We start from the raw sequence: 26213 nt of genomic DNA on the forward strand, positions 1-26213 counted from the left end.
CCAAAAAAAAAAAAAAAAAAAAAAAAAAAAAAAATGTACACAATCATGTTGCTTTTCAGTGGAAACAATTTTACTTCTTACTTACCAATCTGTATGCATTTTCTGTCTTTTTATTGACTTATTTCATGGCCGAGTCCTCCAACAAATGTTCAATAGAAGCTCTTTTCCTGATTTTACAGGGAAAGCATTCAGTTTTTAACCATTTTGTGTGACGTTAGCTGTAGGTTTTTTAGTACCCCTTAGCAGGATGAAAAAGTTCCCTTTTGTTCCTAGTTTTCCAAGTTTTCATGGAGAATAGGAGTTGCATTTTGTCAAATACTCTTCATGAATGCATTAGGATGATTGTAATTTTTTTCTTCTATAAATAGGATAAATTATACTGATTCATCTTTTAGAATTTAAGATTTAGACTAACTTTGTGTGACTTAAAAACACTCCACCTTGTCAAGATGTCTTATCCTTTTTTGTTTTTTTTTTGAGACGGAATCTCACTCTTTTGCCCAGGCTGGAGTGCAGTGGCGCCAACTGGGCTCACTGCAAGCTCCACCTCCCAGGTTCACGCCATTCTCCTGCCTCATCCTCCCGAGTAGCTGGGACTACAGGCACTTGCCGCCACGCACAGCTAATTTTTTTGTATTTTTAGTAGAGACGGGGTTTCACCGTGTTAGCCAGGATGGTCTTGATCTCCTGACCTCGTGATGCACCCACCTCGGCCTCCCAAAGTGCTGGGATTACAGGCGTGAGCCACTGAGCCCGGCCGTCTTATCCTTTTTATATATTGCTGGATTTAGTTTGCTAATGTATGTTAAGGCTTTTTCGCGTTTATTTTCATTTTCTGCTTTGGTATTGCCTGTATTTAATTTTGATAAGAGAGACAGTAGCCTCATAAAATGAGTTGAGCTGTGTGCCCATTCTCTGTTTTATGAAAACGTTTTATGAGATTGGTATTAGCTCTTCATTAAATGTTAGAAATCACCAGAGAAACCATCTGGGCACAGAGGAATTTGTTTATGTTTTGAGGGCATAGGAGGTTAATTATGAATTCAATTTATTTAAAAGATACAGGAATATTCAGATTTTTATATCTCCTTGGGTCTATTTTGGTAATTTGTGTTTTTTAAAAAAATTTTTCAGCCGGGCGCAGTGGCTCACGCCTGTAATCCCAGCACTTTGGGAGGCCGAGGCGGGCGGATCACAAGGTCAGGAGATCGAGACCATCGTGGCTAACACGGTGAAACCCCGTCTCTAGTAAAAATACAAAAAATTAGCCGGGCGTGGTGGCGGGCGCCTGTAGTCCCAGCTACTCGGGAGGCTGAGGCAGGAGAATGGTGTGAACCCAGGAGGCGGAGCTTGCAGTGAGCTGAGATCCGGCCACTGCACTCCAGCCTGGGCGACAGAGCGAGACTCCATCTCAAAAAAAAAAAAAAAAATTATCTTTTGTTTAAATTGTCCATTTTTTGTCATAACATTGTTTTATAATATTCGCTTGTTATTCTTTTTTATATGGTTAGTATCTATAGTGATTCCTGATCTTGGTACTTTGTGTTTTTGCCATCTTTTCAGATCAAGTTAGCTCCAGATTTATTAATTTTATGACATTTTAATTCATTTTTCTGTCCATTTTTAAATTTGATATTTCCTATCCTTTTTCCTTTCTTCTGTTTTTTTTTTCAATTTAATTTGCTCTTCTCTTTTTAGCTTTTTAAGTTAGAATCTTAAAACATTGGCTTTAAACCTTTCATCTTTTTGTAAAGTAAACATTTTAAGCTGTAATTTTCCTTGTAAGCACTGTTTTAGCTGATCTCACAAATTTGAATACATTGTGCTTTCATTTCATTTAGTTCAAAATATTTTTAAACTTCATTTGTGATTATTCTTTGACATACACATTATGCAAAACTGTTTTTTACTTGTAAAATCTTGGGGAAATTTAAGGTATCTTCTTATTATTGATTTCTAATTTAATTTTTAATTCCATTGTGGTCATAGAATGTTTCCGGTATGATTTGGATAACTTTAAAATCTCAAAGTGGGTGTTGTTTTTGTTTGTTTTTTTTTTTGAGATGGAGTCTCACTCTGTCGCCCAGGCTGGAATGCAATGGCATGATCGCGGCTCACTGCCAGCTTTGCCTCACAGGTTCAAACCGTTCTCCTGCCTCAGCCTCCCAAGTAGCTGGGACTACAGGCATGTGCCACCACACCCAGCTAATTTTTGTATTTTTAGTAGAGATGGGATAACTTTAAAATCTCAAAGTGTTTTTTTTTTTTTTTTTTTTGAGATGGAATCTTGCTCTGTCACCCAGGCTGGAGTGCCCTGGTGCAATCGCGGCTCACTGCAAGCTCCGCCTCCTGGGTTCCAGCGATTCTCCTGCCTGACCTCAAGCGATTTGCCCACCTTGGCTTCCCAGAGTGCTGGGATTGCAGGCATGAGCCACCACACCTGGCCTAAAATACTAAAGTACTGAGAATTATTCTGTGGCACAAGATACGCCTATCTTTTATGAACATTCCACGTGCACTTGAAAAGATTATGTTAATACAGTGCTCTATAAATTCAAAATTTGGTAATGGTTCCACACTCTTTAAATTAAATGCAGTTCACAATACATTTAGGTTTAAATGTACCATCTTGCGATTTCTTTTTGTTTCATGTGTTCTTTGTTGCTTTTTCCTTTTTCATGACTTCTTTTGGTATTGATTATTTTTCAAATACTGTATTTACTCTCCTCTATTGGCTTATTTGCAATATCTCTTTGTGTTCTGGGATTTACAGTGTGCACCTTCAAATGTAACAGTCTGATATCAAATGGCATTATACCACGTCGTGGATAAATTGACTACCTTTTAATAGTATATTTCCATTTCCTTACTCCCTTTGTGCTATAGCTGTCATACATGTTTTACTTATACATGTCTTATAAATCCCATAAATGCATTGGGTAATATTTTTGTCTTAATCAGTAAACTACCTTTTAAAGAAAGTTAAAAATAATGACAAACTTTTTATTTTTATTCACATATTTTCCCAGGACTTATCATTCCTAAATTTCTGCTGTCATTTACTTCAGTCTTATGGCTATAAATTCTTGAATAGAGACAGAGTCTTGCTAGGTTGCCAAGGCTGGTCTTGAACTCCCGGGCTCAAGTGATCCTCCTGCCTTGGCCTCCCAAAGGGCTAGGATTACAGGCAAGAACCCCTGTGCCTGGCCTATAAATTATTTTATTGTTTGTTTATCTGAAAAACTCTTTATTTCACCTTTATTTTTTAAAATTAAAAAATTAATTTGTATTTATTTATTTATTTTGAGACAGAGTCTCACTTTGTCACCCAGTGCAGTGGTGCAATGGCATGATTCGGCTCACTGCAACCTCCACCTCCCGGGTTCAAGTGATTCTCCTGCTTCAGCCTCCCAAGTAGCTGGGATTACAGGTGTCCACCACCACGCCCAGCTAATTTTTGTATTTTTAGTAGAGACAGGGTTTCACCATGCTGGTCAGGCTAGTCTTGAACTTCTGACCTCAGATGATCCACCCACCTTGGCCTCCCAACGTACTGGGATTACAGGTATGAGCCACCTCGTCCAGCCATCACCTTTAAATTTAGAGACTATTTTTGCTGATTAGGAAATTCTCGGTATTTTCTTTTTCTTTAAACTTTTACTTTCGTTTTGGGGTACATGTGCCAGTTTGTTATATAGGTAAATTGAGTCTTGCAGGGATTTAGTGTACAGATTATTTCATTACTCAGGTAATAAGCATAATATCTGATAGGTAGTTTTCTGATCCTCACCGTCCTCCTGCTCCACTCTCAAATAGGCCCTGGTGTCTGTTGTTCTCTTCCTTGTGTCCATGTGTACTCAATGTTATAAGTGAAAACATGCAGTATTTGGTTTTCTGTTCTGCATTAAATTGCTTAGGATAATGGCCTCCAGCTCTATCCCTGTTGCTGCAAAAGACATGATCACATTCTTTTTTATGAGTGTGTAGTATTCTATGGTGTGTATGTGCCACGTTTTCTTTCTCCAGTCTACCATTGCTGAGTACTTAGGTTCATCCCATGCCTTTACTATTGTGAATAATGCTGTGATGAACATATGTATGCACAGGACTTTATGGTAGACCAATTCATACTCCTTTGGGTATATACCCAGTGGATTGCTGGGTAAAGTGCTTGTTCTGTTCTAAGTTCTTTGAGTAATCTCCACACTGCTTTCCACAGTGGAAGGATTCCCTTTTCAGTAAATGTTACTGGCATAACTGGCTAGCCAACACGGAAGATTGAAACTGGACCCCTTCCTTTTAACGTAGGCAAAAATCAATTCTAGATGGATTGAAGGCTTAAACATAAAACCTAAAGGGTTTATAGGTGTATAAAAACTCTTGAAGGAAACCAAGAAGATACCATTCTGGACATAGGTCTTGACAAAGATTTCATGACAAAGATGCCAAAAGCAATGATAACCAAAACAAATATTGACACATGGGACCTAATTCAACTAAAGAGCATCTGCAAAGGAAAAGAAACTAACAAAGTAAACAGATGACTGACAGATGGGAGAAAACATTTGTAAAATATGCACCTATCAAAGGGCTAATATTCGGAATCTATAAGGTGCTTAAATTAACAAGCCAAAAGCAAACAACCCCATAACAAAGTGTGCAAAGGACACGAACAGGCAGTTTTCAAAAGAAGACATATACATGGCCAATAAGCATTTGAAAATATGCTCAGCATCACTAATTGTTAGAGACATGCAAATCAAAACCACAGTGACAATTCTCGGTATTTTTGTTTTTGCTTTCAATTTCAGCACATTAAAAATGTTATTCCATTGTCTTTTGGCTTGTATTGTTTCTTAAAAGAAGTTAGTATTACGTCTTCTCTTTGTTCTCCTGATATAATGTTTTTTTCTTCTGGATACTTTAAAATTTTTCTCTTTATCATGGTTTACAGCAATTTGATTATAAGATACTTTGGTGTGTACTTTTTGTATTTATCTTTCTTGCAGTAAATTGTGTCATGTGGAGCTGTATTTTAGGCTTTTATCAAATTGCGCAATATTAGCCACTATTTATTCAAATCCTTTTTTCTGTTTAACCTTCCTAACACACACACACACACACACACACACACAGAGGCACANAGACAGAATCTTGCTCTGTCACCCATGCTGGAGTGCAGTGGCTGATCGCAGCTCACTGCAACCTCTGCCTCCCGGGTTCAGGCAATTCTCCTGACTCAGCCTTCCGAGTAGCTGGGATTACAGGCATGCACCACCACGCTTGGCTAATTTTTTGTATTTATAGTAGAAATGGAGTTTCACCATGTTGGCCAGGCTAGTCTGAAACTCCTGACCTCAAGTGATTCACTCGTGTCGGCCTCCCAAAGTGCTGGGATTACAGGTGTGAACCACCACACCCAGCCAACCATTGACAGGTAGCAGTTTTGCTAACTGTTCTCCTGGTACGTGACTCAGGGGTTCTTTTCTCCAGCTTCCAATAAGCACTTTCTGTGCCCTTCAAGTTTCCTCCAAGAGTTTTCCAAAGGTCCTTGCAACTCTCATTAATACTCTTCGGAGGAAATTATAGCTTTTTCCCGTTGCTCAATCCCAAAGCCAGTATTTTAAGTTTTTGTTACAGCAGCACACTCCTTCCAGACACCAAATGTTGTCCTGGTTACCGATTACTGCAAAGCAAACCACTGCAAGGTTTGTGGCAAACCCCTAGCCACACAGGAGAGAATGCGTGTTGTAAAGAATTTAGTGAGTCCTGGATTCCGTACTTTGATGGAAGACCTGAACAATTTTACCCTCCAACATATATTTCTCGAATGATTTTTTTTTTTCTACTTCTACCTATTTCTATTCAGAGTGCAATGAATCTTTTCATCACCCTCTACCCTTGGGTGTCTTGGGCACTTGAAGTAGATGTATTTATCGATGGTAAAATGAAAGAAGATAAGGGAAGGGGATATTTACGAGAGGATTATCACTGGTAAGGTAGCACTTGTCTCAGTGTCTGATTTGTGTAACTCTGAATCCCAAAGCTAGAGGCAGGTGGTAGAAGGAAGTTGAAATTGACTCCTCGCTGTTTCCTGGAGGGCTGTACTATTCTAGGTTAGAGAGAGAACTTATGCTAAATCCAGCTACAAATGCACGATAAGGAGAAGTCCTTCCTGTTCATTTTGTTTCATGTTGAGTTTAGCCTCCATCCCGGTGATTGGTAAAAGATTTTCTTTGGTATTTTCATAGGAAGGAGCTGACACATTTTGACCACATATATTGAATAAAAGTTGGAGCAAAAGTGCCAGGGCCTGTAAACCTGCAACCACCTTAACATGGAAGTCTCAAAATGGTCATAGCTGGGGAGGACCAAGAAACTGCAGAAGTCTGCCATCCAGCTTCTCTAGTTCTTTGTGTTTCTGATTTTTTTTTTTTTTTTTGAGACAAAGTCTTGCTCTTTCACCAAGCTGGAGTGCAGTGGTGTGACCACAGTTCACTGTAATCTTGAACTCCTGGGCTCAAGGGATCTTCTGCCTTAGCCTCCTGAGTAGCTAGGACTACAGGCATATGCCATCACACCTGGCTACTTTTGCAAATCATTTTTTGTAGAGATGGCGTCTCCCTGTGTTGCCCAGGCTGGTCTCAAACTCCCAACCTCAAGTAATCCTCCCACCTGGACCTTCCAAAGTATCTGTATTACGAGTGTGAGCTACTGCCTAGCCTTCTCTAGTTCTGAGGCTTGCTGAACTTAGTGTCCTAAGGCAAGAGATCCTTGATTTTTTTTCCTCCCAAAGTAAGGTCTTTGTTATGTGTTTGTGTTGACTATTCACTTGTAACAACTGCCAACATTTATTGAAAGCTTACTCTATGCCTGGAGCCAGGTAAACTGAGCGAACTGCTATTCACATAATCACATTTAATTTTCTCAACAACCTTGTGGAATAGATACTCTAATTATCCCCATTTTATAGATGAGGGCGATGAGATTTAGAGAGAATAAACAACTTGCCCAAATTTACACAGGCAGCAAGGGAGGGCAGAATGAGAGCTTTGGCCAGACGTTTCCGACTCTGGTTATGTGGGAGGCCCCCACATTTTACCAGGAACTTCATGTGTGTATCTACACTTACCAAGGCATTTGTTTGTCTGTTTTTTTTTTTTTTTCTTTTTTTCGCTTTTTGAGACTGAGTCTTGCTCTGTTGCCCAGACTGGAGTGCAATGGTGCGATCTCGGCTCTCTGCAACCTCTGCCTCCCAGGTTCAAGCGATTCTCATGCCTCAGCCTCCAGGCACCCATCACCATGCCTGGCTAATTTTTGTATTTTTAGTAGAGATGGGGTTTCACCGTGTTGGCCAGGCTGGTCTCGAACTCCTGACCTCAAGTGATCCACCCGCCTCGGCCTCCCAAAGTGCTGGGATTACAGGCTTCAGCCACCGTGCTTTGCCCTACCAAGGCATTTTGGTGACCTGGTTGCCATCTAGAAAGTGACAAAATAATTGCTTACAGAGGCAACAGATTGTTAGATGATGCAGCATTCATCCAAACTAAGGGATCAAATGGAAAGATCTTATGGAGACCCTGTCAACTCTATTCATCTGCCTGTGACCCATTGTGGAAACTCTTGTAGTATAATACCTTCTGTATTAATTCATTTTCACATTGCTGATAAAGACATACTTGAGACTGGGCAATTTACAAAAGAAAGAAATTTAATGGACTTACATTTCCACATGGCTGGGGAGGCCTCATAATCATGGTGGAAAGCCAAAGGCACAGGCACATCTCACATGGCGGAGACAAGAGACAGAGTGAGAGAGCCAAGTGAAAGGGGTTTCCCCTTATAAAACCATCAGATCTCGCGAGACTTATTCACTACCACCAAAACAGTATGGGAGAAACCGCCTCCATGATTCAATTATCTCCCACTAGGTCCCTCCCACGACACGTGGGAATTACGGGAATAAAATTGAAGATGTGATTTGGGAGGGGACACAGAGCCAAACCATATCACCTTCTATGCACATCTCTGAACTAGGTATATGAAACTCAGCCAGTGGCTCAAGCATGTCATAACAGGGGCTGCTCACCCGGCACAGTGAGATCAGCTGTCCACATCAAGGTTTTGCAGCAGTAGAAAGAGAGGCATTTACTTGTAGGGCACCAACCAAGAGGAATCAGGCAACTTATGCTTAAGTCCCAACCACCCAGTTGGCTTACAGGGAAGGATTTTTAAAGGTGGGAGGCAGAGGCTACAGGCAAAGCCATAAATCAATCCATGAAAGCTCGACATTTGGTTTGACTTAAAAAAGCAGACGTCTGGGAGCAGAGGCCCACATGGGCTCACACTGGGACTAGTAATCCCAATACTTTGGAAGGTGGGGGTGGAAGGATTACTTGAGGCCAGGAGTTTGAGACCAGCCTGGGCAACATAGGGAGATCCTATCTCTACAGATGTCATAGGTGAGTTCAAAGGTTTTCTGATTTGTGATTAGTTAAGGAGGTAAAACTTTATCTAAAAATATGGGGTGTGCAGAAAAGAATGTTCATTCTGGCCCGTAGGTGTGGCTTCCTCCAGACCCTTCAGGAAGAAATTTAGAACAAGAACCACAGTTAGAGTTTAGTCCTCAGTTCCCTCTTATTCGAGGTCTATGTGCTAGTTGATCAGTTTAATGGGGCTCCAGGTTTCTGAAAAACAACTCAAGGACATACACTAAGATGTTATGTTTAGATTCTATAGGGAATGACATGGTTTGACTGTTCCTTTTTGCCGCCCCCAAGGTTGTGCCAACAAAGAAGGAACAACAAACCTGGCTGAAGCAGGCTAGTCCTTCCTTATAGCACTCTCCTTTCCTGGGTCCCCAGTTTCTTGTCCCCTCTTGGTGGCAGAAAGACTGCTTACCAGCTCAGATGCCTCCAATTCCCAGAACCAGAGAAAAGATACATGTGAAAATTCTCATACCAGTCAGCAACAAAAGCAGGCAGTGATTCTCTAAGCCTCTCATCCAAACAGCTTAGCAGTCACTTCTCCTTGACTTGTAAAAAATCTCATTTTGTAGCTCCCATAACTCCCATGTGTCATGGGAGGGATCCGGTGGGAGGTAATTGAATCATGGGTGCAAGTGTCCCCCATACTGTTCTCGTGATAGTGAATAAGTCTCATGAGATCTGATGGTTTTATCAATGGGAGTTCCCCTGCACAAGCTCTCTTGCTTGCTGCCATGTAAGATGTGCCTTTGCTTCATCCTTTACCTTCTGCCATGATTGTGAGGTCTCCCCAGCCATGTGGAACTGTGAGTCCATTAAACCTTTTTCCTTTGTAAATTAACCAGTCTTAGGTATGTCTTTATTAGCAGCACGAGAACAGACTGATACAGGGAACAAAAACATTTCCTGACTCTAACTTCCTTGGCTATTGTTTTAAGCTAAAATTACCTTCTTGCTTATCAAGTTGCTGGTTTACTTCTCAGGGTGTAAACCTGAGAAGTACTCTAGGTGCCTGGAGTTTCTTTGAAGGAACTCAAGATTTTTCTGTGTTTTCATGCTGGGGTAGGGGAGGGGTACCCAGCAAGTCCCTGAGAATGGTGCCTGTTACATCTCAGTTCTAAGATTGCTAGGGAGCATATGATACAGCAATCCCACTGCTGAGTATATACCCCCAAAAGAAGAAATTAGTGTATCGAAGAGGTATCTGCATTCTGATGTTTGTTGCAGCACTGTTTACAATAGTTAAGATTTGGAAGCAACCCAGGTGTCCATCAACAGATGGATAAAGAAAATGTGGGACATGTACACAATGGAGCACTATTCAGCCATACAAAAGAATGAGATCCAGTCATTTGTAACTACATGGATGGAAGTGGAGATCATTATGTTAAGTAAAATAAGCCAGGCACAGAAAGACAGACATCACATGTTTTCACTTATTTATGGGATCTAAAAATCAAAACAATTGAGCTCATGGACAGAGAATCTATGAATGATTACCAGAGGTTGGGAAGGGTAGGGGGGCTGGGTGGGGGTTGAGAGGGTTGGGTACATAGGGATGGTTAATGGGTTAAAAAAAAGAAAGAATGAATAAGACCTGTTATTCGGTAGCACAACATGGTGACTATAGTCAATAACTTGTATATTTTATGATAACTTAAAGAGTGTAATTGGATTGTTTGTAACTCAAAGGATAAATGAGGGAATAGTACCCTGGTCCCCATGATGAGCTTATTTCACATTGCATGCCTGTATCAAAACCTCTCATGTACCCCATAAATATGTCCACCTACCATGTACCTATAAGAATAACAAATAAAAACATATTTTGAAAAGATTACTAGGGAAGTAGGGTCCATACAAGACAGTAATAATATAGGTTAGCAAATGCTAAATGCCAAAGGCGTGGCACCCACAAGTGCTTCAGGGACTCTGAAACCATGCCCAGGCGACACACACACACACACACACACACACATACACACACACGACTCTGATTGTGCTGCTGGCTAGCAGAGAAAAAAAAAAAAAAATGCCCAAACTTCCCTGACAGTTGAACCAAACAGTGGAGAGGTGACTGCTGAGCTGTTTGGATGAGAGGCTTGGAGCAGCATTGCCTGCTTTTGTTCCTGATTGGTGTGAGGATTTGCACATGTATCTTTTCTCTGGTTCTGGGAATTGGAGGCATCTGAGCTGGTGAGCAGTCTTTCTGCCACCAAGAGGGGACAAGAAACTGGGGACCCGAGAAAGGAGGGTGCTGTAAGGAAGGACTAGCCTACTTCAGCCAGGTTTGTTGTTCCTTCTTTATTGGCACAACCTTGGGGACAGCAAAAAGGAACTGGGAAGCATCTAATCTGTCTACGGGACAGTCTGAGCCCCACCTTGGTGCTTTGATTCTTCTTTTTCTTGCCAAGACAAACCTTGGTTGCACTGTGTATTCTGTCAGCTCCTGGGAGGCAGACAGGTGGGGACTAGGAAAGGTGACTGCTGACTCCAAGCAAATGCGTTGCCCTTGAGACCCGGGGCAGGGGAGAGAGGGGTCTCTCTGGGCAGAGACTCAGCAGAGGTCAGCGCATGGGCAGGTTGCAGGCAGTCTGCGAATTTGTAGCTCACACCTGTGCCCAAGCGCCCTCTCCCTCCCATCGGATCCGTCCTATGACCTTGGAAGAAGTGGGGGCCACGCCACATGTTCTCAGGCCCTGGAGGAGTGGGATCCCAGGTGGGTGGGCGATGCCCCGCGGCAGCCGTGCCTCCCTGGATGTCGCCACGGGCGGTCACGCGGAATGCTGGCCCCCGCAGTTTCAGCCATCGGCCCCTCCACCTCGGCGCCCCGCCTTCTCCCTGGGCTCAGGTGTAATCGTGGCCCTAGGGTGTGTGCACCTGGGATGAAGTAGTGAAGGCGGCGGGCGCTAGGGTGAGTTGTCCTGTTCCGAGGAGCAGCAGTTTGCCAGAGTTAACGTGGGCAGCCTCTTTGGGAAGGGAAGGAAGGAGCACCGTCTGCCAAGCGCCTGCTCGCCCCCCGCGTGTCTGCCTGTGTGTGCCGTGCATGTGCGTGCGTGTGTGTGTGTGTGCGCGCGAGTGTGAGTGCGCGCGCGCCGAGGCGTTCCTCAGGTTGCGCTGCCTAGAAACCGAGGGAGCCATTGGAGAGGCGGAGGGTGGGGGTGGGGGCTCCCCGACCCTCGGAGGAGCCGGGGCGCAGGCGGCCAAGGCGAGCCCAGAAGCCCGGCTCCTGAACGCGGGCGCCGGCAGAGCGTGGACTGTGCTGCTGGCCGCCGCAAGGCCCCGGGGGACCCGCAGGGGAGGAGCTGGGGAGGAGGCCGGAGCTGCATGGAGTTTCTAGGGCGCGCAACTCCGGCGGGGCCTCGGCCACTGGGCTCCGGGGCGCAGCGAGGCAGCCGCGCACATGGGCTGAACCCGCGCGGCCAGCGGGAGCGGGAGGGGTAGAAGAGCGCGCGGTGCAGGGGGTGCGGGGCACACGTCCCCAGACGGGAGCAGAGGACAAGGACAGGGAGGCACGCGCCCAGATCGCGCTCCGAGTCGACGAGGGGGCTCGTGCCGGTCTCGGCGCGCGCGTGGGGAGCGGCCCGGGGGCGCCGAGGGAGCCGGCGGCAGCGAGGATGCCGGCGCGGGGACGCGGCTGCGGGCTGGGGGTGTGAGCGAGAGGCTAAGCGCTGCCCGCTCGGCGCCTCCATTCCGCGCCGCCCCCTCCCTGCGGGCCTCGGAGGAAGCCCCCCGCGCGGTGCGGAGGCGCCTCGGCTGCCGGGCTGCGGGGCCCCGGCCCAGCGAGAGGTGAGTGCAGCCGCCGGCTCCCCAGCTCACCCGCGCGCTCCCTCTCTTCTCCTCTTCCCTCGGTCCTCGCCCCTCTCCAGGATGTCCAAACCCCCGGGCTGTCGCGAGCCCCCCGCGTTCGGAGTGGGCGGGCGATTGGCAGACAACGCCTCCCGTACCTGTTGGCTCCGGCACTGGGGCACCCACCCGGCGGGCTGGGGGCTGCCCCGGCCACCTTGCCCTCCGTGGAGCTGGCTCTGGCTGCCTGCCTGGGGGCGTGGGGCTAGGGAAGGGCCGCGGCGCACTCTGCTGTCCCGGTACTGTGCGGGCTGGAGGCTGGGAACCGCTCCTGTAGCCCCCAGGCGCCAGTGGCCACCAGGCAGCGCGCCCGCGGCCGAAGGCTCCCGGGCGGTGGGGAGGGAGGGCAGGGGACCCGGAGCCGCACCACAGCCCAGGTGGGAACGCCCGGCGGCAACCAGGTCTCTTCGGGAAGCCGGAGTCATGGCGATCGGGGGAGACGGGAGGCAGGGTTCTCTCTACGTCCGGCCCCCAGCGCTGACTGCTTGCCTTCCTGGACGCACGCTCCTCGCCGCCACCTACCCCGAGTCTGGGGGCGCCGGGGTGCAAGGGGTAACCAGAGAGGCCTCTGCAGTCCGGCTGGTACCTAGTCCCTGAGCTCCAAGCAGCTGGATGGGTCTGGCGCCCAGGCAGGGGCGGGCTCCGTCTTCCCCGGACAGTCTGGGTTTACCCGGGTTCGCAGTCTCTCCGGACTAGCGCAGCGCGGAGTGAACTTCCCGAGACTTGGTCCGAGGGCTCCTAGGCAGCAGCAGGTAGTTCTGGGCCGCCCTCGGGGAGAGGGCGAGCGGGGGACACCCCATCCCGACGGGCTGGGGATACAGAACGTGCACCGAGGGGATCAGTTTGCGTCCTAACCTTGGGCCACGTGCGCCCGGGCCACCACCCCACCATGGTTTCCCACTGCTCTTTTTTCTTGGACAAGGCTTGTGTGAGGAAGGCGCCTTTCTTCCATTTGGGTCGAAGCCCTTAGCTCCCGGGTGAAGCGGTGCCTGCAGTTCCCTGAGTGCCAAGACTGGGGCGCCAGCCATCCCCAGGCCCTGAGCCGGTTTTCTGCAAAAAAAGGAGAGTTTCTTGGGCTCAGGGAATAGCAGCTTAGCGCCGGCTGTGTGTGGCTGGGAAGTCTGTTTAGTGGTGATAATAACTACATTCTAGAGTGACCCACAGTAGCCTCTGCGACAGAGTTGGGATGACCTTCCCAGAAAGAATGGGTAGATTTCTGCGCTGCGTGTTCAGACACACGCGACATTTGTGCACATAGGAGAACTCATGAGCTCCTAGGATTTTCAGGTTCTGCTTCTTTAACTGCTGACTTTTGCTCAAAAAGGGAAATTATTTTTCAATTCGGGCATCAAAGCTTTGGAAAGGAATTTAAAGCCATTTGGTGTGAAATTGTCTTGAGGCTAGAACAGGACGTGTTTTTCCTAGGAGCCTGATTCCAGCTCTCCTCCTTGGCTTGTTCGTGGTTTTATTTCTTTTTTGTGGGGTGGGAGGAGGTGTTAGAAGAAGAAGAATGTGGAGTCTTGATTTTTATCTGCTACCTGTACTGATGTCCAGGTGTCACCTCAGACCTCTCAGCCTTGTGGTTCTGTCACCACGCCCAGTTTAGGATTCATTCCTGGGCTCCAGGAACTGCATAACTTTGCTAGTTCCTCAGGCAATCAGTGGGGTCTTCTACCAAAGCCCCAAGGATGCCCTGCGCTGTGTTTCCAGAGCAGCCTGCCCTGGTGGAAGACCAGTGGAGTGGCTCTGTTTTTTGACTTCACTGCAGACGTGTGGGTTCTTCATGGCAATAGCTGCATGGAGCTGTTTACTGAGAAGCTGTTCTACGACAGTGAAGTTGGTTACTGGGTGTATCCAAGTGGAGTAATGAAAACAAAACTCTTTGGAAATCCAATCCTCATGATATTTTATTGGAGGAGAGCTAAATCCTCTTAGAATTGTTCACCAAGATGTCACCTTTCCCTGAACTCTGAAAGCAACTATTGCCAGTAATCAGGCCTTCGGCTAGGGTGCAGGATAAGGGCTTTTTGGCAAGAAAATAATTTAATTCAGCTGGTTCTGTTGAGAAAGGGATGGGCAAGACTTGACCGACACATGTGATGCCCTTTCCTCTGTAAGGGGAGGGGGGTACGGGGTGGGGGGTGGATGAGAACCGATCACTTTTGAATTTTACATTTATCTCCCCAGTGGGTACCTTCAGATCCCTCCATAAATATTGGGCAGGGCAAGGATCTCATTTATACATTTCTTTTTCATAGCAACTGGCCTTGGGAGGGTCACCAGCCAAGGTGGGGGTATCTGTGGCAGGCCCTTCCTCCTGTTGTGGTGTGTGCAGTGGTGTCTTTTACCACATTCTTATACTGACAGCCTATGCAGTGCTCGCTGGTTGTCAGAAGGGGGCACTAGTTCTCATTACGAGAGAAATTCCGATTGACAGAACTTTGGACGTTTAAAGCCTTCGGAGACCCTCTTCATTCAGATTTCTGAGACCCTACTTGTGTGCCAGACCCTTTCACACCTTTGAGCTCATGTCATCCTCATTTTTCCTGTTTGGAAACTGCTGCGAAGGGAATTGAAGTCACTTTTCCTGGGGCTGTGAAGCTTGCAGGTCAGAAGCAGCGTTACGGTTTGAGGCTAACAGGCCGGGATTCGATCCTATGTGTGTGGCACTTTCCACACTGCTTCCTTAGGATAGGAAAAGTATTTTGGGAATCTTTGACCTGCAGTAATTTGTTTAGAGTCAGACACAGAGTGGGTGCCCTGTCTATGTTCGTTGAATGAATCTAGGTTGGCATCTCATTCCTCATTCCTGGTGAGGAAACTAAGGCACAGGAGGAGCTGTGTCTTGTGCAGTTGGTTTGGGGAGGAAGGAGAATCCCACAGCAAAGCCCTTCCCTTGTCACGTGTGCCTGTACTGGTTTGATGATTGATGATAAGCTTTTTTTTTTTTTTTTTTTTTGCATATTCCCTTTCTGTACTCATGTTGGTATAGGCTGAGTGGCACCTTAGCCCTTCACTTGGGGCTTCAGCTGGTGTAGTCAGAGTGTCTGAAATGTCCTTTCACGATTGAGAACCATTAGGCAGTGCAACCAGCAACAGCCTCTGATGCTTGTTAAAACAGTGTGAGTTCTGACTCCTAAGCTATGAAACCATCCTTCAAGATTAGCAGAGCATTGGCAGATTTCTCAGAACGCTCAATTTGAGGATAATTCCAAATGTAGTTCGGAAGGAGAAAAAGGAAAACACCATTGTTGCATCCAACCTAGGGTTTTTCAATGTGAATTATGTTTTTAATCATTTAACATTCAACAAGCATTTATTCAGTGCCTAGTATGTGGTACAGATAGACGAAGATGACACAGTGCCTGTCATCAAAAAATTCACAGATTAGTGGAGAGGGCAGACCATGTGTTAGGGTTGCACATTTGTGAGCAGAGGTGGATGGTAGCTAGGCAAGGGTGGAGGTGATGTCTGAGCTGAGTTTACAGGATGATTAGCTTTTCATGGGTATTCTGGTGCAGAGGAAAGTGTGGGAAAGGACGAGATATTAGAACACATGTGGAGAATATGAGGAAGCAGCTGGTAGTTTGGAGTTCTTGGTGCTTAAAGATTGAGACAGGGAGGTACAAAAGAAATGACCAGATGATAGATGGGGGCCTTTGGTCAGGACCAGGGACTCAGCATTTCTCCATTAGGGTGGCATGGTCACTTTTGGCTGGAGACTTCGTGGTGAATGAATTTGGCACTGAGAAGACCAGAAACATGGATACCAGGGAGGAAGCTGGCTCTGAAAGCCAGGCAAGGCTGATGAGGCCATGGTGGGGAGGATGGAGAAGATGGGATGGATTCAGCAAACAGGAGAATTGTCAGCTAGGATCCTTGGGTTGCAAGCAACAGAAACTAAGTCTGGCTAACAACGTCAACAAAGATTGCCTCAGAAATATTGATGGAAACTCACAGGATTAAGAGCATCCCTAAAGAATCAGGCACGGAATAGACAGGAATTAGGCAGTGCAGGGGATCTCAGTGGCAGGAATTGACTTATGGTCTCTTCCAGCAGATGCTGTGGAAGTAAATGTCCAATTAGCTGGACCAAATTGAGGACCAGCTAAAACAAGGCTGGGGGGCAAGCAGCTCTCCATAAGACACACCCACACATGCGCTATGTCAGTTTACCATTGCCATGGCAGCAACTGGAAGTTATTACCCCTTTCCATGGCAATGACCCAACCACCCAGAAGTTACCACCCTATTTCTAGAAATTTCTGCATAAACTGTCCTTAATTTGGATATGACTAAAACTGGGTATAAATATGACTGCAGCACTGGGGTGCTACCCTGCACATACTGCCTAGGGAATAGCCCTGCTGTACAAGGAGTATCTCTGCTGCTGCTGTACACTGCTACTTCAATAAAAGTTGCTGTCTCCCATTGACAATAGCAAAGACATGGAATCATCCTACATGCCCATCAATGATAGATTGGCTAAAGAAAATGTGATACATATACACCATGGAATACTGTGCAGCCATAAAAAGGAATGAGATCATGGCCTTTTCAGGGACATGGATGGAGCTGGAGGCCATTATCCTTAGCAAACGCAGGAACTGAAAATCAAATACCACATGTTCTCACTTATAAGTGAAAGGTAAGTGATGAGAACATATGGACACATGGGGACACACACACGCACACACACAAACACACACTGGGGCCTGTTAGAGGGTGGAGGGTGCGAGGAGAGAAAGCATCAGGAAGAATAGCTGATGGATTCTAGGCTTAATACCTGGGTGATGGGATGATCTGTGCAGAAAATGACCATGGTACATACACATTTACCTATGTAACAAACCTGCACATGTACCCCTGAACTTAAGATAAAAGTTGGAAAAAAAAGGTAAAAGTTGGAAAAAAAAATGAATAAGTAAATAAATAAATAGATATTCTGTGACTATTAGAAAAAAAGTTGCTGTCTCACACCCCTGGCTTGCCCTTGAATTCTTTCCTGGGCAAAGCCAAGAACCCTCCCAGGCTAAGCCCCAATTTTGGGCTCACCTGCCCTCCATTATTGTTATTGTATCATTCTGCTGCATTCAGGATGCTCAGAGGACATATCCGATTGGCATAGTTTTGGGTTCCTATATCTAGGGGTAGGTTTCTGAGAAGTCACTGAGATTGGGACAGATTGTTTTCTTTTCTTTCTTTCTTTTTCTTTTTTTTTGATGGAGCCTCACTCTGTTGCCCAGGCTGCAGTACAGTGGTGCGATCTCGGCTCACTGCAACCTCTGCCTCCCGAGTAGCTGGGATTATGGGCTCCTGCCACCACGCCCGGCTAATTTTTGTATTTTTAGTAGAGATGGGGTTTCACCATCTGGCCAGGCTGGTCTCGAACTCCTGATTTCAGGTAATCTACCTGCCTCGGCCTCCCAAAGTGCTGGGATTAAGGCGTGAGCCACTGCGCCCGGCCGGGAGAGAGTGTTTTCTGAAAGGAAACTGGAATGATTCTGCTAAAAGACAGTGATGTTGAGCTTGTCTTCCATAAGAGGGAAAATTGGCAGGACTTACTAATTGCTAGGGAAGTGGGAGAAAGGGAAGGTGTCACCATTGGGTTTCTGGTTTAGGTAACAGGGTAGAGAAGCAGAACTGAAGTCTGAACAAGACTAAATAACTGGTTTGCTTTCCCACTGGCAGGGCTGTGGGCAGCTCTCCATGACCAGGTTATCGGAGAGGGTGACAATCTATTTTAACAAGCCTCATTAAGGGACTGTGCTGCTGTGAATAAGACCTATTTAAGTAGGTTACTTTATCTCACGCACCACAAATCTGGATTCTTTGAAAATGCTTTCATTCATCCAACCAGTATGTATTGAGCATCTCTGGTTCAGGTACTGGGGAAAATGATGAATTCGTCAGACAGAGATGGTACCCTTATAGTCTAGTGGTGTAAGACACAATAAAAAATATAGAAATAAAATTGGAGGATATAATTGAGACAGATGCAAGGGCTACTTCAGATTGGATGGCCAACAAAGGTCTCTCTCTCTTTTTTTTATTTTTTGAGATAGTCTTGCTTTGTTGCCCAGGCTGGAGTGCAGTGGTGCAATCTTGGCTCACTGCAGCCTCTGCCTCCTGCATTCAAGTGATCCTTCTGCCTCAGTCTCCAGGGCAGCTAGGATTACAGGCATGTACCACCACACCCAGCTAATTTTTGTATTATTATTATTATTTTTTGAGACGGAGTCTCACTGTGTCATCCAGGCTGGAGTGCAGTGGCATGATCGCAACTCACTGCAACCTCCGCCTCCCAGGTTCAAGCGATTCTCCTGCCTCAGCCTCCCGAGTAGCTGGGATTACAGGCGCCCGCACGTCCAACTAATTTTTGTATTTTTAGTAGAGACGGGGTTTCACCATGTTGGCCAGTATGGTCTTGAACTCCTGACCTCAGGTGGTCCGCCTGCCTCAGCCTCCCAAAGTTCTGGGATTACAGGCATAAGCCACTGCGCCTGAACTAATTTCTGTATTTTTATTTATTTATTTTTTGAGATGGAGTCTTGCTCTGTCACCCGGGCTGGAGTGTAGTGGCGTGATCTCGGCTCACTGCGAGCTCTGCCTCCTGGGTTCAAGCGATTCTCCTGCCTCAGTCTCCTGAATAGCTGGAATTACAGGTGTGTGGCACCATGCCCAGCTAATTTTTGTATTTTTAGTAGAGATGGGTCTCATCATGTTGGCCAGGCTGGTCTTGAACTCCTGACCTCAAGTGATCCACCTACATCGGCCTCCCAAAGTGCTGGGATTACGGGCATGAGCCACCAAGCCCAACCACGAAAGATCTCAATGATGAGCTCTATTTAGACTGACACCAGAATGACATGAAGAGATAAGGTGGGGAAATATCTGTGGAAGAACTTCCAGGGTGTGGGAACAGCCAGTGCAAAAGTCTCAAAGCAGGAATGAACTGGGCTCATTTAGAGGAGAAGGAAGGAGACTGGTGTGGTGGGAGATGAGTTCAGAGAGATGGGGGCTAGCTCATATAGGGTCATCCTGTGGAGTTTGGGTTTGATACTGAGTTCAATAGAAGCCACGGAGGGGTTTTAAACAGGTGAGTGATATGACTTAGTCTATATTTTCCAAAGATCATCCTGTCTCCAGCTGTCCATTCTGCCTGCACTACCGTGGTACAATAAAGCGAGTCTTTATCCATCAGAATGTAAAATAAAATGTAGTGTTTAGGAGTAACAGATGGAGAGAAAATGCTTTGGTGACCTTAATTTGGTGATTTCTAACGTACCAGTTAAGTGTGGATACAAACAAAACTGCAATCATAGTATGATTTCAGTTTTGTTTAAAAACGTGGTACAGAAGAACAATGGAAATAAATGGACCAAAAATGTTAACAATGCTTGTCCAAAGCTGTTGGCATTATGAATGATTTTATGGTTTTGCAAATGAGCACACATTTCTTTTATAATCGGAAAAATATTTGTTTTAAAATGTAGACACCGGGCCGGGCGCGGTGGCTCACGCCTGTAATCCCAGCACTTTGGGAGGCCGAGATGGTTGGATCAGCTGAGGTCAGGAGTTCAAGACTAGCCTGGCCAGCCTGGCGAAACCCTGTCTTTACTAAAAATATAAAAAATTAGCCGGGCGTGGTGGTGGGTGCCTGTAATCCCAGCTCCTTGGAAGGCTGAGGCAGGAGAATTGCTTGAACCCAGGAGGCGGAGGTTGCAGTGAGCTAACATTATGCCACTGTACTCCAGCCTGGGTGACAGAGTGAGACTCTGTCTCAAAAAAAGTAAATAAATAAAATGTAGACACCGATGATCACCAGTGCCTTGAATAGAGTGTTGGGAGACTGTAATCTACTAAACACTTTCCCCTACCATCTTATTTTGGGAATTTTAATCTCAAAAACCCATGGTCCTGGTTGGGACAGAAGATAGGATGCTCATTGTATTAGTCTGTTCTTACACTGCTAATAAAGACATACCTGAGACTGGGTAATTTATAAAGGAAAGAGGTTTAGCGCACTCACAGTACCACATGGCTGGGAGGCCTCCCAATCATGGCGGAAGATGAAGGGAGAGCAAGAGGATGTCTTCCACGACGGCAGGAAAGAGCTTTTGTGGGGGAGCTCCCATTTATAAAACCATGAAATCTCGTGAGACTTATTCACTACCACAAGAACAGTGTGGGGGAAACCGCCCCCATGATTCAGTTATCTCCACCTGGCCCCACCCTTGACACATGGGGATTATTGCAATTCGAGGTGAGATTTGGGTGGGGACACAGCCAAACATATATCACTTGTTTTGACAAAGGTGCCCAATGAGTGGCTCTGTTTTGTGCTTAAGACATTTTTTAGTGATGAAATTAAACATCCTTTTTGAAAAAGAAATTAGAAGCTATACAGAAATGTTACAGAGAACATGGAAGGCATCTTTCTTCACTCTCATTCTCAATACCATTCACATTTCAAGTACATATATTGTTAGATTTTTTTCTATGCCTTTCAAATACATACATCTACATTTTGTTGAATTTGGGATATTGCTGTAAGAAGTTACCTTACTTCTAAATTACTCTCCAAGTTCCTTCTCAGAGAGATTGAAACCAAGATGACCTGTTTTCCCCCTTTTGAAACAAATTACTGGGAAATTTGAACACATAGCTAGGAAGAACCAAACCTTGCCTTTTTAGTATTCAGAGTGTTACTGAAAGCATAATTTATACTTATAAAGAATAGAGCAATTAAATATTCATTAAAAGCTCATTTCTGAACATTTAAACATTACTGCTTTCGTATTGGATCCCAAAAGTTTGTATCACGATTACAAATTGCTTGCACTTTTTCGTTATCAAAAGTTAGGCAATAGGAAAATTTAGAAGTGCAAATTCAACAGCTTGGCTAATTATTTTGGTGTCATATTTGTTACAACTAAGTATTATTCCTTGAAAACAGGAAAAGAAAAACATTCAATGAAGTGTTTGTTTGTTTATTTATTTATTTATTTATTTTTGAGACAGAGTCTTGCTCTGTTGCCCAGGCTGGAGTGCAGTGGCGTGATCTTGGCTCACTGCAACCTCTGCCTGCTGGGTTCAAGCGATTCTCCTGCCTCAGCCTCCTGAGTAGCTGGGACTACAGGCGTGTGACACCACACCTGACTAATTTTTGTATTTTTAGTAGAGACGGGGTTTCACCATACTGGCCAGGCTTGTCTCGAACTCCTTACCTCAAGTGATTCTCTCGCCTCAGCCTCCCAAAGTGCTGGGATTACAGGCGTGAGCCACTGCACCCAGCCTCTATCAAGTGTTACTGAGAACTATTGATGTGTTCTGGAAGAGCTGGACATCCACATAAAGCCGAAGTCGACCTTGTGGTCTCATCCTATAGACTGGGCTTGGGGGCTTCAGTGTCAGGAATTAGCTGCCACAAACTCAGTCGCAATATGACTGAATAGTGTTGGATTGGAGTCTCATTATGTGATTCAGCAGAATTACTACCTTAAAAAAAGTCATTAATTAAACATATCCTTTTGTGGTGAAGATAATGAATATGTGTTTAGAAGACATTGACTGCAAAGTAATAGAACCGTGGAATTTAAAGGAGGAGAGGAATCTTGGTTAGCTTTTACAGATGGGGAGACTCAGTCAGAGAGATTGAGCGACATGTGCGCTGTCAGAGTTCATTTCACACCCCAGATCCCTTTCCCCTACACTCAGCCATGGCTGCGTGTTATTGGAAACCGAATTTATTTTCGTAAACCCAAGAATTAGGAAAATGCTCCGAACCTCATGAAAACCGAGAGGGTTTTTGAACCGTTCATTCATTCTGTAAAGTGTAATCTGTTTGTGTACTGATAACAGGCCTAATTACTGTGTAAACATTTTTATAGCCTGGTAAGAAAACCTCAAACATCTGTACTGAACACTGATGTGGCGTCTCAGCCTCCAGCGTTCCTACTGCTGCTTCGGAAAACCAGTTGCTCTGCTTTTTAATCTGATCTGTGGTTGATGATTCATTTTATATGCATACACATAAACACATATTCCATCTCAGCAGGCAAACTAGCTTAGTGCTTAGTAGGTGTCGTCTATTTTATTTCTCCCATTCTACAGATGAAGAAACAGAGATGTAGCCAGGCCACAGAGATGTTGCACAGGGTCACGGTTTAGTACTTGGAAACCCAGAGGTATGTAACCCACTAGCTAAAGCCTCCATCCTCTCTGTGCCTATCCAAGACAAACAACTGTTGTGCAAGGACGATCAGGATCTGAGTCTGTGAAACCATTTTCAATAGTTAAATCAAGGCCGGGCACAATGGCTCACGCCTGTAATCCCAGCACTTTGGGAGGCCCAGGCGGGCAGACCACTTGAGGCCAGGAGTTTGAGACCAGCCTGGCCAACATGGCGAAACCATGTCTCTACTAAAAAATACAAAATTTAGCCAGGCGTGGTGGTGGGCGCCAGTAATTCCAGCCACTCAGGAGGCTGAGCAGGAGAATCGCTTGAACCCAGGAGGTGGAGGTTGCAGTGGTAGAGGTTGCAGTGAGCCAAGATTGCGCCACTGCATTCTAGCCTGGGTGACAGAACAAGACCCTGTCTCCCACAAAAGCCCTCCAAAAAACAGTTCAATTACATTTTTTGCCCAGATGTCAAGCGGCAGAGAGATCTCTGCGAGGTTATTGCATTTTTAAGCCTGTTTTGTGGGTTGCCATCAATCCGTTCCCTCCATGGCTCACTTGGTGGTAGCAGGTCACCAATAGATCATCTGCCCTCAGCTCAGATGGGTGGTTTTCTTTTCCTGCCAAGACGCAAGCCTCAAGTTAGTTACCTAGGCAACTAACTGACTTGGTTCCTGTATTGTTTTTATTTTATTTTATTTATTTTTGAGACAGAGTTTCGCTCTTGTTTTATTTATTTATTTTTGAGATGGAGTTTCGCTCTCGTTGCCCAGGCTAGCGTGCAATGGTGTGATCTCGGCTCACTGCAACCTCTGCCTCCCGGGTTCAAGCGATTCTTGTGCCTCAGCCTCCCAAGTAGCTGGGATTACCGGTGCTCACCACCACACCAGGCTCAGTTTTGTGTTTTTAGTGGAGACAGGGTTTCCCCATGTTGGCCAGGCTGGTCTCAAACGCTTGACCTCAGGTGATCCACCCACCTCAGCCTCCCAAAGTCCTGGGATTACAGGCATGAGCCACTGCACCTGGACAGCATTATTTTCATTTATTTATTCAGAGACAGAGTTTCTGTCACCCAGGCTGAAGTGCACAGTCACAATCATGGCTCGCTGCAGCCTCAGCTTCCTGGGCTCAAATGATCCTCCCACCTCAGCTTCCTGAGTAGCTGAGACCAAAGTTAGCCAACAAGCCCAGCTAATTCTTAATTTTTTTGTAGAGACAGGGTTTCACCATGTTGCTCAGGCTGGTCTCGAACTCCTGGCCTTAAGCAATCCTCCTGCCTTGGCCTCCCAAAGTGCTGGGATTATCGGTAGGAGCGACTGCACCCAGCAATCTTTAAATAAACACTGAAATTCTCTAATTCTCGACACCCAAAGAAATAAATGCTTCTGTTGAGCTTCCAAAAACCCAGCCAGAACTCCTTGGAATCCTCAGAGGGCAGTAGGCGACGGGGAAAAATCACACTGAGACTGGGAGCAGTGGCTCATGCCTGTAATCCCAGCTCTTTGGGAGCGGGTGGATCACTTGAGGTCAAGAGTTCAAGACCAGCCTAGCCAACATGGTGAAATCCTGTCTCTACCAAAAAAATACAAAAGTTAGCCGGGTGTGATGGTATGCATCTGTAGTTTCAGCTACTCGGGAGGCTGAGGCAGGAGAATCACTTGAACCTGGGAGGCAGAGGTTGCAGTGAGTTGTGATTGCCCCATTGCACTTCAGGCTAGGCAACAGAGTGAGACTGTCTCGAGGGGGAAAAAAAAAAAAAAAAAATTCACATCATTAAAGAGGAGGGAAAAAGAGAGAGCCAGAGCTGAAAGTGAGCTTTCCACTCCTAGGGAAAGCTTTTGGAGGTTACTGCGGAATAATATTAGGAGGGAAGGTAAATGCAAGAGGCAGGCATGGCTGGGACAGTGACCCCATCGTAAATGATAACTCCAGAGATGGGATGACCCTGCTGTGGTCTTGGAAAAGGATGGTTATCAGTGATGCTTTTTCAGGAAACAGACCTTTCTGGAGGAGGTGAAATCCCTCCAGACCTTGGATTTGAGTGCTAGAATCTGAAGCAGAGATTTTAATTCAGTGGTTCTCAAACTTTGCTGCACGTTAAAATTCTCTGGGGAGGCTTTAAAAAGTTCCAGTGCTCTAATCACATCCCAGGAATCTCCTGGGGCCTGGGAGGCGGTGGTGATTCCACTGTACAGCCAACTTTGAGAAGCAGGGCTCTCGCACACCGTTTCTCCAAGGGATGTGCCAACCAGGGGATCTTGTTGAACTGCATTTAAAAACAAAACAAAACAAAACAACCCAGAGTCTCGCTCTGTCACCCAGGCTGGAGTGCAGTGGCACAGCCTCAACTTCCTGGGCTTAAGTGATTCTCCTGCCTCAGCCTCCCAAGTAGCTGGGACTATAGATGTGTGCCACGGCACCCGGATAATTTTTGTGTTTTTTGTAGAGATGGGGTTTCACTATGTTTCCCAGGCTGGTCTCAAAGTCTTGGGCTCAAGCAGTCCGCTCACCTCAGCCTCCCAAAGTGCCGGGATTACAGGCACGAGCCACTGTGCTCAGCCTAAACTGCAAATTATGATCGTTGAGTTCGGGGAAGATATCTCTTTTCTTTCTTTTTTTCTTTTTCTTTTTCTCTTTCTTTTCTTTCTTTCTTTATTATTATTATTTTTTTGAGATGGAGTCTCGCTCTGTCACCCAGGCTGGAGTGCAGTGGCGTGATCTCGCCTCACTGCAACCTCCACCTCCCAGGTTCAAGCTATTCCCCTGCCTTGGCCTCCCAAGTAGTTGGGATTACAGGTGCCCGCCACCATGCTCAGCTGATTTTTAAAATATTTTTAGTAGAGGCGGGATTTCACCATGTTGGCCAGGCTGGTCTCAAACTCCTGACCTCAGGCAATTGTCCATGGAGCAGGCATTTCTAACAAGCTGCAGCCGCCACTGCTATTGGGTGGACCCCAGTGGGAATACTAAGATGCTAGTTCAGAGAAGCGTTTTCCTGATGTCCTTAGCTTCATATGAAGGGCTTCCGGAATCACTGCCTTTTCATGAGATGCCTGGCAGCATGGGTTCATCCAGGGCAGGGTTAGAGAACAAAGGACTGAGGACCCTGCCTTTCCCACCCCTCAGACCAAGACAGACTCACTGCAAAGGCTCACAGCACCCTCCGAGTCCTCTCTACAGGGTCCTTCTCAGAACCAGTTGTCAGGATGAAACTTACTTATCCTTCAAGATTTAGCACATTCTCCTGTCCCTGGTCAGGATTTTTTTTTTTTTTTTTGTGGTTTGAATTACAAATTTGTTTATTTGCCTGCCTTCCCTTCTCCCCTCTGCCTCTGCCTTCCCCTCTCCCCTCCCCTCTCCCCTCTTCCCTCCCTTCCCCTCTCCCCTCCCCTCCCCCCTCTTCCCTCCCCTCCCCTCTCCCCTCCCCTCCCCTCCCCCTCCCTTCCCTTCCCCTCCCCTCCCTTCCCCTCCCCTCTCCTCTCTCCTCCCCTCCCCCTCCCTTCCCTTATCCCCTCCCCTCCTCTCCCTTCCCCTCCCCTCTCCTCTCTCCTCCCCTCCCCCTCCCTTCCCTTATCCCCTCCCCTCCTCTCCCTTCCCCTCCCCTCTCCTCTCTCCTCCCCTCCCCCTCCCTTCCCTTATCCCCTCCCCTCCTCTCCCTTCCCCTCCCCTCTCCTCTCTCCTCCCCTCCCCCTCCCTTCC

The 26213-nt window shown here is 46.2% G+C and overlaps 1 protein-coding gene across 4 annotated transcripts in view; it reads left to right on the plus strand.

Annotated features, from left to right (window-relative positions):
* CALN1 (calneuron 1) overlaps positions 1-26213 on the plus strand; it is a 660470-nt gene that overhangs the window by 96442 nt on the left and 537815 nt on the right. Inside the window, exon 1 of one of the 4 annotated variants that reach the window (XM_025379136.1) lies at positions 11758-12275. The exons of 2 other annotated variants lie outside the window; for them this stretch is intronic. The gene's annotated coding sequence lies outside the window, so the exon portion shown is untranslated. Of the gene's footprint in view, positions 1-11757; positions 12276-26213 lie in introns of those variants that run through there. One more of the 4 variants, XM_025379135.1, reaches the window with a different exon arrangement.

The sequence above is a fragment of the Theropithecus gelada genome, chromosome 3 (genome assembly GCF_003255815.1).
Source record: "Theropithecus gelada isolate Dixy chromosome 3, Tgel_1.0, whole genome shotgun sequence".
Classification (NCBI taxonomy): domain Eukaryota; kingdom Metazoa; phylum Chordata; class Mammalia; order Primates; family Cercopithecidae; genus Theropithecus; species Theropithecus gelada.